The sequence below is a fragment of the Anguilla rostrata genome, chromosome 17, assembly GCF_018555375.3.
Source record: "Anguilla rostrata isolate EN2019 chromosome 17, ASM1855537v3, whole genome shotgun sequence".
Lineage (NCBI taxonomy): Eukaryota > Metazoa > Chordata > Actinopteri > Anguilliformes > Anguillidae > Anguilla > Anguilla rostrata.
Window position 1 is genome coordinate 622,789 of NC_057949.1, and position 16,060 is coordinate 638,848.

Here is a 16,060-nt window from a genome sequence, read left to right on the forward strand (position 1 = left end):
AACTGCTGATGCACCAACCATCTCAGGCTGGAAACTTACTTGCCATAAAATGTTTATTCTTAGAGTACTTTGGGTACATCTAGTGGTTATAAAATGTCGTTACATGGATTATTCATAGAGTGGGTAGCTGAACTTTCTATGAGGAGAGGTTGAAAGAGAGAGAGAGAGAAGAGAAGAGAGGGGAGTTTTATATGGAAATAAAATTCTCTGAAATGTGATGTGAGTCCAGCTTTACATTATTACATTACAGGCATTTAGCAGACGCTCTTATCCAGAGCGACTTACACAACTTTTCCATAGCATGCATAGTAATTAAGGGAATAACCTTATCTGAGGATAATTTGCAGAATAAGGGGATAATTGTATCTGAAGAGAGTTTGGAGAAAGGTCATTTGTTAATTTTATTGTCCTGCCATAGATTTCCCCACAAGAACACGCTAAAAACTTGAGCTGAAAATGTTGAAAAAATCAAATGTGCTAAAGAGTAACATATCCTATGAAAAGATTGAAAGCCACCTAGTATAACTTTCTGTTAAACTGAACATAACATCCACAATAGTGTGCAAGTTAAATAATATTTATTAATTTTATGTAATAGTGCTTTATATGTAGGCCATTACGAAGAGTTGTATAACAGTGGTGTTATTAACTAGTGGGACTGCACACGTTGCTCTAATGCTGCATTGTTATTGGACCACATTCCTTGGAGATATTTGATTATTTATCATCCATCATAAAAAGTTCCCTTTCTCTTGTGCTTGTTTCATAAGTCAGTGAAAATGTCAGTTTTGTTTACTTTTTACTTGACCTCAATTTCTGCAGGGTCACTACACGCTTCTGCAAAATTCTTGGAATCCCCCCCTGGGTTTTGTGTTTCACATGATGCCTAAGGCCAGACAAGGGGGGGGGTTGGGGGGCGGGTTTAAAAATAGTCCTGACATGGGCTGGGAAAGGAACACTATGTACATAAAAGTGTGTACTCTTTCCCTGGAGGCCACAAGCCTTTCTCCAGCAGCCAAAACAGTGAAAAGAGAGACAATGTTTTCTCCACGCTGTTAATCTGATATTTCCCCGCATGAGACGGCCTGGCTGCTCTGTGCGTCTCTGATCGCTTGCCTTTCACATTAAAAAAATCTGTTTCAAACCGAGAGCAGCTCTTTGGAAAACGGGCTTTGATAATTTGCTTCCTAGCTCATTTCAATCACAGTCTGTGTGACCCTTCTCAGTAGAAGCGGTATGATCTGGAATGTAGCCTACCATGTGCTGGAGATCTGTCTTTTAGAGTGAAAGAACAGGTCACAGATTTTGAACTGGTTGGACTAATTAGCAATATGTAGAAACCCTGAGTCAGGAAATTTGTGTAAATTCTACACAGAGGGGAAATGTGAATCAGTCTCAATGTCCAATATAAATTTGGGGTGATTCAATAACTATTTATATTCTACCTTTCATAACCTAAATAACAGCCATGTAACTGTTTCATAAAGAAATGAATATGAAGTATTTATTATAGCCTTATGAAGAATATTTCCTATTGCCCGAAGATAGAAATCACTATAAGGTTTTCCTCATATGAATTAAGGAATGATTTTAAAAAAAAACTTATTTAATGACTTAAACCATGAATATTCAAATCTGGCCCTCTAGGCCAACAATACTGCTGTTTTGGCCCTGTTGTCCATGTTAGATTTGAAATAAAATAATGTGTATGAGGTTAAAATGCCACCTGTCTGCTTTAATTTGAGGGTAATTACCTCAATATTGGGTGCACCGTGCAGGAATTACAGCCCTTTTTAAACATATCACTCCCACCCACCCCCCCATTTTAGGGTGTTACCTCCATAAATTACATAAAGAACAATGGGTCTTTGGGTTTCACTGGAATCGCTTTAGACTCTTCTGAAACCACAGCACTGCTGTTTCTCCATAGATCAGTTCTGTCTGAATAAAAATAAAGACGGTTTGAATTCAGCCTTATCTTGTTCTGTCCGAATGGATGTGGCCTCCTCATTTATGGGGAGTTGAAAATCACGTTTTTGTGTTCTCAGATTCTTGCATCTGCTTGCTTTTATGCTCCTCTGTGAACTGCGCTGTGCTGAAAATCATGGGACTCAGCAATCCAACCACAAAAAGAGATGAAGTGGAAAAGATGGAGAGAGATTTTCCCTCAAGCTTTTAGTTGTGTGGTGTTATTTGCAACATTTGCTTTGGTGTGAGAGAGAGAGAGAGAGAGAGAGAGAGAGAGAGAGAAAGAGAGAGACCAAATGTGTATGTGGACACCAAAAGTATATGTGGACACCTGACATCCAACATCTTATCCAAAATTATGGGCATTAATATGGAGTTGGTCCACCCTTTGCTGCTATAACAACCTCCACTTTTCTGGAAAGGCTTTATACTAGATGTTTGAGCATTGCTGCAGGGATTTGCTTCCATTCAGCCAGAAGAGCATTAGTGAGGTTGGGCACTGATTGGGTGATTAGGCCTGGCTCACAGTTGGCTTTCCAATTGATTCCAAAGGTGTTGGATGGAGTTGAAGTCAGGGCACTGTGAAGGCCACTTAAGTTCTTCCACAACATCCTCGACAAAACCATTTCTACATGGACCTCGCAGTGCGCCCAGCGGCACTGGCAAGCTGAAACAGGAAAAAGCCTTCACCAAACTTTTGGGGAAACACAGAATCGTCTAGAATGTCATTGTACGCTGTAGCATTAAGAGTTGCCTTCACTAAGTGGCCAAGCCCAAACCATGAAAAACAGCCCCAGACTAAGGGGTGTCCAGATACTTTCGGTCATATAGTGTACATTTAATTGGAAATAAAATCCTTTGAAATGTGCTGAAATGAAATCAAATGAAATATAAAAATATATAGAAATGCCAGGACAGAATTAAAGAGAGATCCATTGAACACATTAATGACCATTAGTATTATATGATGCTCACATGATCGGTTGTATGGTGCCTCAAAGGCCCCTGAAGACCAGCCTGTCTTCCAGCCGGTGTCTAGCCTGGCTACTGCGACTGTCCACCAATGAGCTGAGAGATTCGGGAAATGGCCTTATGTTTCTGTCTGACATTTCTCCTACCAGAATGAATCACACAAGAGAAGGGATGCTAACAGCAACAGCAACAGCAACTCAGTCATATTGTTCTCCTTTTGTCCCAGTGTGTCAGTGAACAACAATAGGAAGTATTGCAAGAATGCTTGGATTGCTGTCTACCACAAAAATCATTCTTCAGAAGAACAATATGCATGCTCATCATGTCCAGTACAAAACCATCACAATGTAATCCCAGCCAAGTATTGATCCCGTAGAGAATGACAGCTCTCAAATCAATTTGTCACTTTAGTTTGTCACACACACTGCCACAAATAATGTCCTTTTCCTCTTTTGCTGATGTGAATGTATGGCCCTTATGCTGATGTGAATGTACAGCCCTTATGCTGATGTTAATGTACAGCCCTGATGCTGATGTTAATGTACAGCCCTGATGCTGATGTTAATGTACAGCCCTGATGCTGATGTTAATGTACAGCCCTGATGCTGATGTTAATGTACAGCCCTTACGCTGATGTTAAGGTACAGCCCTTATATTCTCCCAGAACATCACGGCGTTGAGTCGAACGTGCAGGTTCTTCCTGTACAACATCCGGAGAATCTGCCCCTTCCTCACCACCTATGCAACCCAGCTCCTGGTTCAAGCGATGGTTCTGTCCAGCAACTCGCTGCTGGCTGGTCTGCCAGCATCCGCCATCAGACCCCTGCAGCTCATCCAGAATGCTGCATCGCGTCTGGTCTACAACCTCCCCAGACATTCCCATGTCACCCCCCTGCTCACTGACCTCCACTGGCTGCCTGTTATGGCTCGCATCAAATTTAAGACCTTGGTGCTTGCATACCAGGCAGCTAAGGGGTCAGCACCAGGGTACATCCAGAGGATCATCAGACCCTACACACCAGCCAGACCTCTCCGTTCTGCCACCTCTGGACGCTTGGCACCTCCCCCTCTTCGCGTCTGTACTTCCCGCTCCCGTCTGCTGTCTGTCCTGGCCCCTCGCTGGTGGAATGACCTCCCCGTGGCGGTCAGAACAGCAGAAAATCTTACCACCTTCAAACGCAGACTGAAGACTCATCTCTTCAGGTTGCACCTCTCCCCACCCCTCCCTAGCCTATAGTTTAGCTCAATGTACCTAGTTAGGATAATACGATTACGTTAGTTTATTTGGCAGGATTGTTGTTGTTGTTGTTTTTGTCTGATTAGGCAAATGTGATTCCAGTGCTAGTTTGTACTTGGTAGGATTGTTGTTTGCTGAACAGGTTACTCTACAGGGTTGGAGTCCTGATCGATGTGGTCACTTCTGGCACTACGATCCTTACTTCACTCTAGTGTGTTTTTTTGCACCTCTACACCGTGAACCAATGCACTTGTTGTACGTCGCTCTGGATAAGAGTGTCTGCTAAATGCCTGTAATGTAATGTAATGTAATATATTGATGTTAATGTACAGCTCTTATGTTGATGTTAATGTACTGCCCTTATGCTGATGTTAATGTACAGCCCTTATGCTGATGTTAATGTACTGCCCTTATGCTGCTGTGAATGTACAGCCCTTATGCTGATGCTGATGTTAATGTACAGCCCGGATGCTGATGTTAATGTACAGCCCTGATGCTGATGCTGATGTTAATGTACAGCCCTGATGCTGATGCTGATGTTAATGTACAGCCCTTATGCTGATGTTAATGTACAGCCCTTATGCTGATGTGAATGTACAGCCCTGATGTTGATATTAATGTGCAGCCCGTAGGCTGATGTTAATGTACAGCCCGTAGGCTGATGTTAATGTACAGCCCTTATGCTGATGTTAATGTACAGCCCTTGTGCTGATGTTAATGTACAGCCTTGAGTCTGATGTGATACAGGGCCACTTCATGCAGTAATGTACAGCTTGCTTAGTTAATGTCAGCCTGTAGCTGAAGCTGATTTAATGTGACCCGCGGAAGCTGGTTAGTGTACAACCCATTTGCTGATGATTACGTACACCCGATGTTGATTAATGTGCAGCCGTAGGCTGATGTTAATGTACAGCCCTTATGCTGATGTGAATGTACAGCCCTGATGTTGATATTAATGTGCAGCCCGTAGGCTGATGTTAATGTACAGCCCTTATGCTGATGTGAATGTACAGCCCTGATGTTGATATTAATGTGCAGCCCGTAGGCTGATGTTAATGTACAGCCCTGATGCTGATGTTAATGTACAGCCCTGATGCTGATGCTGATGTTAATGTACAGCCCTTATGCTGATGTTAATGTGCAGCCCGTAGGCTGATGTTAATGTACAGCCCTTATGCTGATGTTAATGTACAGCCCTGATGCTGATGTGAACGTACAGCCCTTATGCTGATGTGAATGTACAGCCCTTATGCTGATGTTAATGTGCAGCCCGTAGGCTGATGTTAATGTACAGCCCTTGTGCTGATGTTAATGTACAGCCCTGATGCTGATGTGAACGTACAGCCCTTATGCTGATGTGAATGTACAGCCCTTATGCTGATGTTAATGCACAGCATTAAGGAGTCTTGTTGTCCTAAAGGGGACCAACAATTCAGCAATAAATCAGCTCCAGCATTGCTTTCAAAGTAAACATCAATTCTAAATCTGTAACCAATTAGAGAAAGATCTAATATTTTAATTATGACCCTCTGCGAAGGAAGGTTGGATTATGCTGGTTATAGCTCCCATATTTAGGGGATGGATAGAAATGGGTAGTAATGACTGTTTTGATTGCTGTAATAATCAGCAGTGCTCCTATAACAAAGATCATTTGGATTCCTGGCAGCTAGTTGTCAAAGTTTTTACAGTTATCCAAGAGTGTAGGAGTGAGTTTGACATTGGAGGGGACACATTTACTCCCCAGCCCCTACCCCTGTCCACCCACTCAATAAATATTATTGTGGAAATATTATTAAGTGGAAAAGTTCATTGGTTCCACCAGAGCCAGCTATGGGTATTACAGATACATGCTAGCTTAATCTATTATCACCAACAGTACTAGAGCTGGATTTGTTGTTTCTTTATTCTGTATGTATGCAGGATATCTCCTCATCAGTAACAGGCGAACAGTAGACACCCTCATGAGGGCACAAAAATGAAAGTATCATGTTTAATCAACCTAATTAAACCATATGTAACCCTCTAATATTGAAATGCCTAAATTAAATACATTCCAAACATTCTGTTTTTAGACACATAATTAAATGTATACATAATAAATGTGCGATAAATGTACCTTTATTAAATGTGGGGTACAGACGAGGTATGCCAACTGAACAAGGGTGAAGAATAGCTACTCTACACCTCAACACCACCTCCCCTCCACCTCTCTACCCATCCATCCCTCTACCCATCCAAACCCTTTACTGACACATATGGGAACTATCAAATCAAAACATATTTATTTACCTTATCTGAGAATCTAACAGAGAAAAACAGAAAGATAAGATAGATAGTTTGTCTTCAAGAGGAAATTATTTTAAGTTAGGTGCAGGTATATGAGAACATTCCAAAAACATAACACATACAAAGAATTTAAAAAAACCTCTTTGGCCTGTTCTCCATACCCAATTTTTTCTCTCAACAAAGAAAAATCTGGTCATAAAAAACTCAGCTACACTTTTGCTTCCATCTTATCATCAAAATCCTGTTCATTGTAACACCCTGTAAATATGTAACAGGTACATGTGTCCAAGGGTAGTGTACAATGTGTTGTGTCAGATAAAAGGGACTGGACCCATTCCTGGACTGCTTTTGTTGGCGCATGTTTGAAGGAAGGAATGTAGGAAATAAATTAAATGAAGACATCAGTCACTAGGGCCACCCGACTTCTAACCTGGCTCCGACACTCCCAGCAAACATTAAAACGCATTCCAGCTTCAGAAAAATCTATCGATAGCTAAATTCATGATGGAACCGAGAAAGGTTTTAGTCTTTGATAAGACACCCAAAGACGTAGTCAATTAATGCGTGTTCACTTGAATAGTAATAGCACAGTATTCATGTAACCTGCCTAGAAACCGCAAACTTTCTAGTGGAATCCAGTGGTGCACGATTTGAATGTGGTGATTTTTAAAGACTGATACTGTAGCCATTTAGTAATCTGATTACAACCTATTGAGCCTCCTGGTTTGTAAGTACCTACTTAAATGTTGTGATGTTTTAAAGATTGGGCTCCATTTAAAGGAATGATATTTGCTGCACCAGGTGGACATGATGACTGTGCTCCCACAGCATGCCTTTCAAAATAAAAGTAAATGGCCAATGTATGTCCCGTCACTATTATTGGGGGGGACAATTCTAACTGTTTCCAATATTGGGGGGGACATGTCCCCCATGCCCTGCCCCCCTTTTCCTATGCCCCTGTATCTTCTTGCTGGCACCACTCTGTCCACTTGGCCGAATCTGATGCATGCTTTCTGGTCAGCTCTATAGCCTGCCAGTCCCAAGAACCATGCGGCCTCATTTTTCTTCTTGGGTCACAGGCAGGCTGCAATCGCTGCTGTCATGTCTACCCGGGGATGCACCTGCCCACTGCCTGAGTGGCACCCCAAATACCATACCTCCCTCTCTCCAACTGCCCGAATCCCCACACACCTCAGAGACACCAGCCCCACACACCTCAGAGACTCCAGCCCCACACACCTCAGAGACACCAGCCGCACACACCTCTGAGACTCACGCCTCACACACCTCTGAGACACCAGCCCCACACACCTCTGAGACACCAGCCCCACACACCTCTGAGACTCACGCCCCACACACCTCAGAGACTTCAGCCCCACACACCTCAGAGACACCAGCCCCACACACCCCCACACACCTCAGAGACACCAGCCCCACACACCTCAGAGACTCACGCCCCACACACCTCAGAGACTCCAGCCCCACACACCTCTGAGACTCACGCCCACACACCTCAGAGACACCAGCCCCACACACCTCAGAGACTCCAGCCCCACACACCTCAGAGACTCACGCCCCACACACCTCAGAGACTCAAGCCCCACACACATTTTTATCAAAACACAGAGTTATGAGAATCAATATTGGCTATCTTTGCTCACACAGATTAAACAAGCTGTATTCCAAAGCAATGCTACCCAATGTTTCATAAATTATTTAAAGTAACTTTGCCCTGTCTTTTTTCTTATTTCTATCTGTAGACATCTGGTCATACGAACTCTGACTACATGTCTTTGACCGATTGCCTACAGCTGTGGCTGCAGGCCGTCTAGCAGCGACCTGCAGCAGCGACATAACCACGCCAGCATGCATTCCCTTGCATACTGTAGGCTAACATTAGCATTCTCTGCTTTCTATGTCTTGCATACAGTGAGTAAACAAACAAACAGGAGTGTCTAGTTTAAGCACTACTACTCTCATAACTCCCCGCCATCAGCATGGGGCCACTTGTATAATGCACAGCATAAATACAATGGCATGTTCGTGTTACACGAGTAATCAGAGCACCTCTAAGAAAGGGGAAACAGGAAGAACATACTGTTCCGCTTCCCTGAGTTTCACACAGGAGGGGGTCATCCTAGTCCTGCGCTTTCATAGGCTGTGTTCAGCCCCTCTGTCACGGTACGGGTAGGGGGGACCCAAACGCAGGGGGAAAAGAAAACACAAATCCAAAATGGGAGGGGAACAAAGACTTTACTAAAGACAGGCAAACAAGCAGGGAACAGACAAGGCCACAAAGGGAAAAAACACGAACTCAAAAAATCTCTAAATAAAACAGAAAACAAGAGGAACTCAAACACGGGCAGGGCAGAACACGGTCAGGGCAGAACGCAGGCAGGCAGGACACAAGGGCAAATCAACAAGTCAGGAACAAAACAGGTCAGGAACAAAACAGGTCAGGAACAAAACAGGTCAGGAACAAAACAGGTCAGGAACAAAACAGGTCAGGAACAAAACAGGTCAGGAACAAAACAGGTCAGGAACAAAACAAGTCAGGAACAAAACAGGTCAAGAACAAAACAAGTCACGAACAAAACAAGTCAGGAACAAAACTAGTCAGGAACAAAATACAGGCAGGTACATACGGTCTGAGGAAACGCAAATCGGGAACAAACACAAGCAGGCAGGAACATGTAAGTCGGGTAACAAACACAAGGCAGAACACACGCAAGGAACCAGCACCCGAGTCAAGGGAACAGAGAACTAAAATAGACAAGGGGTAACAAGACACAGGTGAACTCAAAAAACAATCAAACCAGAAGGAGGGGATAACAAGACACAGGTGGGAACAATGATGCGAGACAATGAAACAATCATACAATTAACAGGGAGGGAGCAGGACACAAAACAGAAGTGCCGCCATCTGGCGGCCCAACAGGGGAAACACAGACAGGAACACCGGAACATGACAGTACCCCCCCCCCCAAGGGACGGCTCCTGACGTCCCAGGAGGCCGACCCGGGGAGGGAGTCAACAGAGGGTGGGGGCTGGAGACAGGACAAGACAAGAACAGGGACAGAACACGGGAACAGGACTCTGACAGGAACAGGGACTGGACACAGAGCAGGAACAGGACTGGGGCAGGAACAAGACTGGACAGGACAAGACTCAGGGCTGGGCTGGACAGGACAGGAACAAGACAAGAACAAGACTCGGGGCTGGAGGGGAACTCGGGGCTGGACGGGAACTCGGGGCAGAAACAGGACTGGACAGGAACAGGACGGGACTCGGGACTGGAACGGGACGCAGGACTCGGGACTGGACTCGGACGGGGGAACAGGACTCGGGACTGGACTCGGACGGGGGAACAGGACTCGGGACTGGGCAGGACCCGGGCAACACGGGGAGACTCAGGGCTGGGCAGGACCCGGGCGACACGGGGAGACTCAGGGCTGGGCAGGACTCGGGCGACACGGGGAGACTCAGGGCTGGGCAGGACTCGGGGAAACTCAGGGCCCGCACATCGGGCGACACGGGGAAATTCAGGGCCCGCACATCGGGCGACACGGGGGAAACTCAGGGCCCGCACATCGGGCGACACGGGGGAAACTCAGGGCCCGCACATCGGGCGACACGGGGGAGACTCAGGGCCCGCACATCGGGCGACACGGGGGAGACTCAGGGCCCGCACATCGGGCGACACGGGGGAGACTCAGGGCCCGCACATCGGGCGACACGGGGAAATTCAGGGCCCGCACTCCGGGCGACACGGGGAAATTCAGGGCCCGCACTCCGGGCGACACGGGGACTCAGGAAACCAGGGGGGACTCAGGAAACCAGGGGGGACTCAGGAAACCAGGGGGGACTTGGACAGGGGCAAGGCAGACATACAGGACAGGACTGAGACGGGGCACGACAACACTGGACTGGGTTGGACAAGACTGAGGGGGAAACAGACTGCCAGATACTGGCACAATAGGGAGACCTACAAGGACAGACACAGGGACAAGCAGGCGGGGAGGCACACGGCGACACCGACGGACACACAAAGGGACAGGCAGACAGGGAAGGCGAGGGGGGAGCCCAACAACTGACATAGGGACTGACACACAGGCAAACAAGACAAAACACACGCGGACTGGCACACTGACAGACAGGCAGACAGGCGGGCAAACACGTTGGCCGATGGGCTGACGGCTTGGGGGGCAGACAAACAGGCCAACAAACTGGCTGACACACATACGGGTAGACCAACAGACAAACAGGCGGGCAGACAATTAGACAGGGGGGCCGGGGAACACACGGACACACGGTTGGGAGGACGAACACCAAAGGGAGAATGGACACCAGGGGGAGCCACGAGACCGGGGGAGGGACGACCACTGGGGGGAGGACGGACTCCGGGGAACAGACGATCACTGGGGGAAGGACCGACACCGGGGGAGAGACGACCACTGGGGGGAGGACAGACTCCGGGGAAGAGGCGACCACTGGGGGAAGCGACGACACCGGGGGAGAGACGATCACTGGGGGAAGGGCGAACACTAGGGGGAGCGAGAACACTAGGGGAAGCACGAACGCCAGGGGAAGCACGAACGCCAGGGGGCAAGGTGTGGACACTAGGGGGAGCGAGAACACTAGGAAAAGAACGGACGCTGGGGGGCGTGAGAACACTAGGGGAAGCACAAACGCCAGGGGGAGCACGAACGCCAGGGGAAGCACGAACGCCAGGGGAAGCACGAACGCCAGGGGGCAAGGTGTGGACACTAGGGGGAGCGAGAACATTAGGGAAAGAACGGACACTGGGGGGCGCGAGAACACTAGGGGGAGCACGAACGCTAGGGGGAGAACGAACGCCAGGGGGAGCACGAACGCTAGGGGGCAAGGCAGGCGGCTTAGCCTGCGGGGCGGCCAGAGCAGTCTGCGGTGGCCCCTGCGGGACAACACATGGGACCGTTGTCCTCTCCGGGGCTCTGGACGGCTCTGGAGGCCTCTCCGGAGCTCTGGACGGCTCCGGAGGCCCCCCCGGGACTCGAGGCGGCTGCGGAGGCTCCCCTGGGGCTTGAGGCGGCTCCGGAGGCCCCCCCGGGGCTCGAGGCACAAGTACAGCCCGAAACTTGGGTGTAGCAGGCGGCCTCCGCGGAAGGGTCAGAGCAGGCGAGGCCTCCGGGGCTGGAGGCGGCTCTGGGGGCCTCTCCGGGGCTCGAGGCGGCTCTGGGGGCCTCTCCGGGGCTCGAGGCGGCTCTGGGGGTCTCTCCGGGGCTCGAGGCGGCTCTGGGGGCCTCTCCGGGGCTCGAGGCGGATCTGGGAGCCTCTCCGGGGCTCGAGGCGGATCTGGGAGCCTCTCCGGGGCTCGAGGCGGATCTGGGGGCCCCTCCGGGACATGAGGCAGAGCAGGCCGTGATGGCCGCTCCGGGACTTGGGGCAGAGCAGGTCGTGATGGCCGCTCCGGGACTTGAGGCAGAGCAGGCCGTGAAGGCCGCTCCGGGACTTGAGGCAGAGCAGGCCGTGAAGGCCGCTCCGGGACTTGAGGCAGAGCAGGCCGTGAAGGTCTCTCCGGGACTTGAGGCAAAGCAGGCCGTGAAGGCCGCTCCGGGACTTGAGGCAGAGCAGGCCGTGAAGGTCCCTCCGGCACTCGGGGCAGAGCAGGCTGTGAAGGTCCCTCCGGCACTCGGGGCAGAGCAGGCCGTGAAGGTCCCTCCGGCACTCAGGGCAGAGCAGGCCGTGAAGGTCCCTCCGGCACTCGGGGCAGAGCAGGCCGTGAAGGTCCCTCCGGCACTCGGGGCAGAGCAGGCCGTGAAGGTCCCTCCGGCACTCGGGGCAGAGCAGGCCGTGAAGGTCCCTCCGGCACTCGGGGCAGAGCAGGCCGTGAAGGCCCCTCCGGGACTTGGGGTGGAGCAGGCGACAGGAACACAGACCACAGCTGTAGGGAACCCGGCTGGGCAGCCGGACGGGACCGGCGGGACCCCCGCGGGCCGGACCCCGGAAAAATGGCAAGCCGAGACCCCTCAAAAGGGTCAGGATCCGCCTGCTGATCAGCTGGAGGTCCGGCCGACCGGGAGGCAGCCCGACCACGGCGCCTCCGCGACCGCCCGCCCCGGGCACTGGGAGGCTCAAGCTCCCACCACCCCAATGGCATGTTAAACAATAAAAAAAAAAAAAAACTCTGCTGGGTCCCACACTGGCTGGTTCCTTCTGTCACGGCGCGGGTAGGGGGAACCCAAACGCAGAGGGAAAAGAAAACACAAATCCAAAATGGGAGGGGAACAAAGACTTTACTAAAGACAGGCAAACAAGCAGGGAACAGACAAGGCCACAAAGGGAAAAAACACGAACTCAAAAAATCTCTAAATAAAACAGAAAACAAGAGGAACTCAAACACGGGCAGGGCAGAACACGGTCAGGGCAGAACACAGGCAGGCAGGACACAAGGGCAAATCAACAAGTCAGGAACAAAACAGGTCAGGAACAAAACAGGTCAGGAACAAAACAGGTCAGGAACAAAACAGGTCAGGAACAAAACAGGTCAGGAACAAAACAGGTCAGGAACAAAACAGGTCAGGAACAAAACAGGTCAGGAACAAAACAAGTCAGGAACAAAACAGGTCAAGAACAAAACAAGTCACGAACAAAACAAGTCAGGAACAAAACTAGTCAGGAACAAAATACAGGCAGGTACATACGGTCTGAGGAAACGCAAATCGGGAACAAACACAAGCAGGCAGGAACATGTAAGTCGGGTAACAAACACAAGTAAGAACAAACGCAAGGAACCAGCACCCGAGTCAAGGGAACAGAGAACTTAAATAGACAAGGGGTAACAAGACACAGGTGAACTCAAAAAACAATCAAACCAGAAGGAGGGGATAACAAGACACAGGTGGGAACAATGATGCGAGACAATGAAACAATCATACAATTAACAGGGAGGGAGCAGGACACAAAACAGAAGTGCCGCCATCTGGCGGCCCAACAGGGGAAACACAGACAGGAACACCGGAACATGACACCCTCAGGCAGGGCAACCCATTACTGAGCTCTATGAGGGGTGCGGCCTGTGGAGGTGGGCCTCGGGCACGAATATGAGCGCTGGAACATGGGAAACATGTTTGATGCGTGAGAGCGCGATGCACTGTGCCAGAAGCTATTTTTGCACTGCAGGTCTGACAGACTGTACTAATGAAAGAGATCATGTCAGAGAGCGGGGACCTCTCTGGTGAAACTCTGCTCCAGTTATGCAACAGACGGCTTAGAATGGAGCCTTCTGCCTTGCCTCTGTCTGATGCTGAAATGTGAGGGCTATGTGCTCTAATGGTTGTGCAGAGTTGCGGATGTCTATGTTCTGGAGATGTTTAATCTTAGCTGAGGGCAGGGCAGCTGAGTGCTGACAGTTAAACTGCATTTTTAAACCCTGCATAAACACCCAGTGCTTCTGTTCAGAGAGCAGGCCTGTCAATGCTGATGTAGAATCTTTGCAGTGTCGGTACAGCCGCAACACAGTCCTTCCACACACACACACACACACACACACACACACACACACATACTTGTATTGCTATACAGAGGACTTCCCATTGATTTACTTTAATTCCGTAACCTCTAACCCTAACCCTAACCCTAATCCCAACCACTACATGCCTAACCTTAACCCTAACCTTTACCTGATTGTAACCTTAACCCTAACCCTAAGTCCTAACCCTGAAACAGCCTCTTGAACTTGTGGGGACCAGAAAAACGTCCCCACCTTGCATAATTTTCCTCATCTTTCTATCCTTGTGGGCACATTTGGTTCTCACAAAGATAGTAATACATGCCCACACACACACACACATACATATAGCATGTGCACATACACACATTTACACATGTACACACACATTACGCACACTAATTGCACAAAGCACTTTCCAAACAAATAGCATAACACAATAACAATAACAGGTCATTCAGCCAAACGATGTTGGCCATTTTCCTGATGAAATTGTACCTAGTGCTCTGATTACTTAAATTACCATATTCAATAGTATCTAACACAGTATCAAGCCTGGTCAAATGGCCAGAGTTTATGCCTCTACTACGTGACCTGGCAGGCTATTCCACACATTGGCCACTCTCTGCATGAAAAAATTCTTCCTAATGTCTGTATGGAATTTACCTTTTGCTAATTTCCATTGAAGTCCCCACATTCTACTAACAGAACTCAACCGGAACAATCTCTTATAGTTCACTTTATTAATCCCCTTTATGAATTTAAAAGCCTCAATTCAATCTCCCCTAAGTATCCTTTTACTAATTCTTGAAGAGATTAAGCATCTTAAGTCTTTCCTGGTAGCTTTTATCTTTCATACCAGAAATTTGTTTGGTATTCTTTGAACTTTTTCCAGAACCTCTTGCAGTATGGTCCCCAGAATTGCACACAATACTCCAAGTGTGGTCTTATAAATGTATTGTATAAGATAACTATAACTTCCTTGGATTTATACTCAATAATTTTGGCTGTATATCCCAGCACCCTTTTTGTTCTAGGCACAGTGCCTGGAACCTGAAAGGCTTTGATCAAACATTACTCTCAAGTCATTTTCAAATTGAGCACATTCCAATTTTGTTTCTCCCCTAATGTCACCTGCCTAACGTATTCATTTCCCACATGCAGAACTTTCCTTTTGGATATATTGCAGAACTTTGCAATTTGGCTGTAAGAATAAAGATATAGCTGATGCCTTAAATGGTTATTTTGTTGAGAGTTTTACTAGAAAAGTGGTTACTAATACTGTAAACTGGAAGGCATATTCAGTGCTCAGAATGTCTTATATTTAAATAGAGGATAAAGAAGTACTGGATGAATTACTTAAACTACAGACAAATAAGATAGCAGGCCCTAATGGCATTTACCCATGAGTACTCAAAGAGTTAGCTGAGGTCATTTTTAAACCACTGGCAGGTATGTGTAGACAGTACATAAACTGTAGAAATACCTGAGGACTGGATGCAAGGTAATGTGATACCAATATATAGGAAAGAAGGCTGTACTGATCCAGGAAACTGCAGGCCTGTCAGTTTAACTTGCATCACATATAAAATACTGGAATCTATTATTAGAGACAAGTTGGAAGTATTTCTTGAAAATAACAAGCATGATTTTCATTAGGAAATGTCAAGCCTGACAAACCTGGTATTCTTTGAAGAAGCTACCAAGTGTTTCCTGCAATATCATCAGATATAGACCTCCTCAGCTGTAGGCAAGAATTTTACTCAACTGCCAAGACCTGCTGCGCTTATGTCTATATAGCTTGTTACGTAATAAATATGCATCACCGCATCTGTAATAGGCCACGCCCCCACAATTGGGGAAAACAATTGTTGTACGGTGGGCTGTACAAATAACCAAGCCAAGAACCCCAGCTTCGTGTCCTCCTGTGCAAAAAGGTTATGACAAGAATCGGAACCAAAATTCAATAAGAACCAGATTTGATAAGCACAATCAGAATGGTGACAGGAATCTATAAAATATAAACGATGACAACCCTAGACTGCTAGGCCCATTGGCAGTCACTGTTATTGTGGCTTGTAGAGCCACCAGAGCACAGTGCTCAGAAA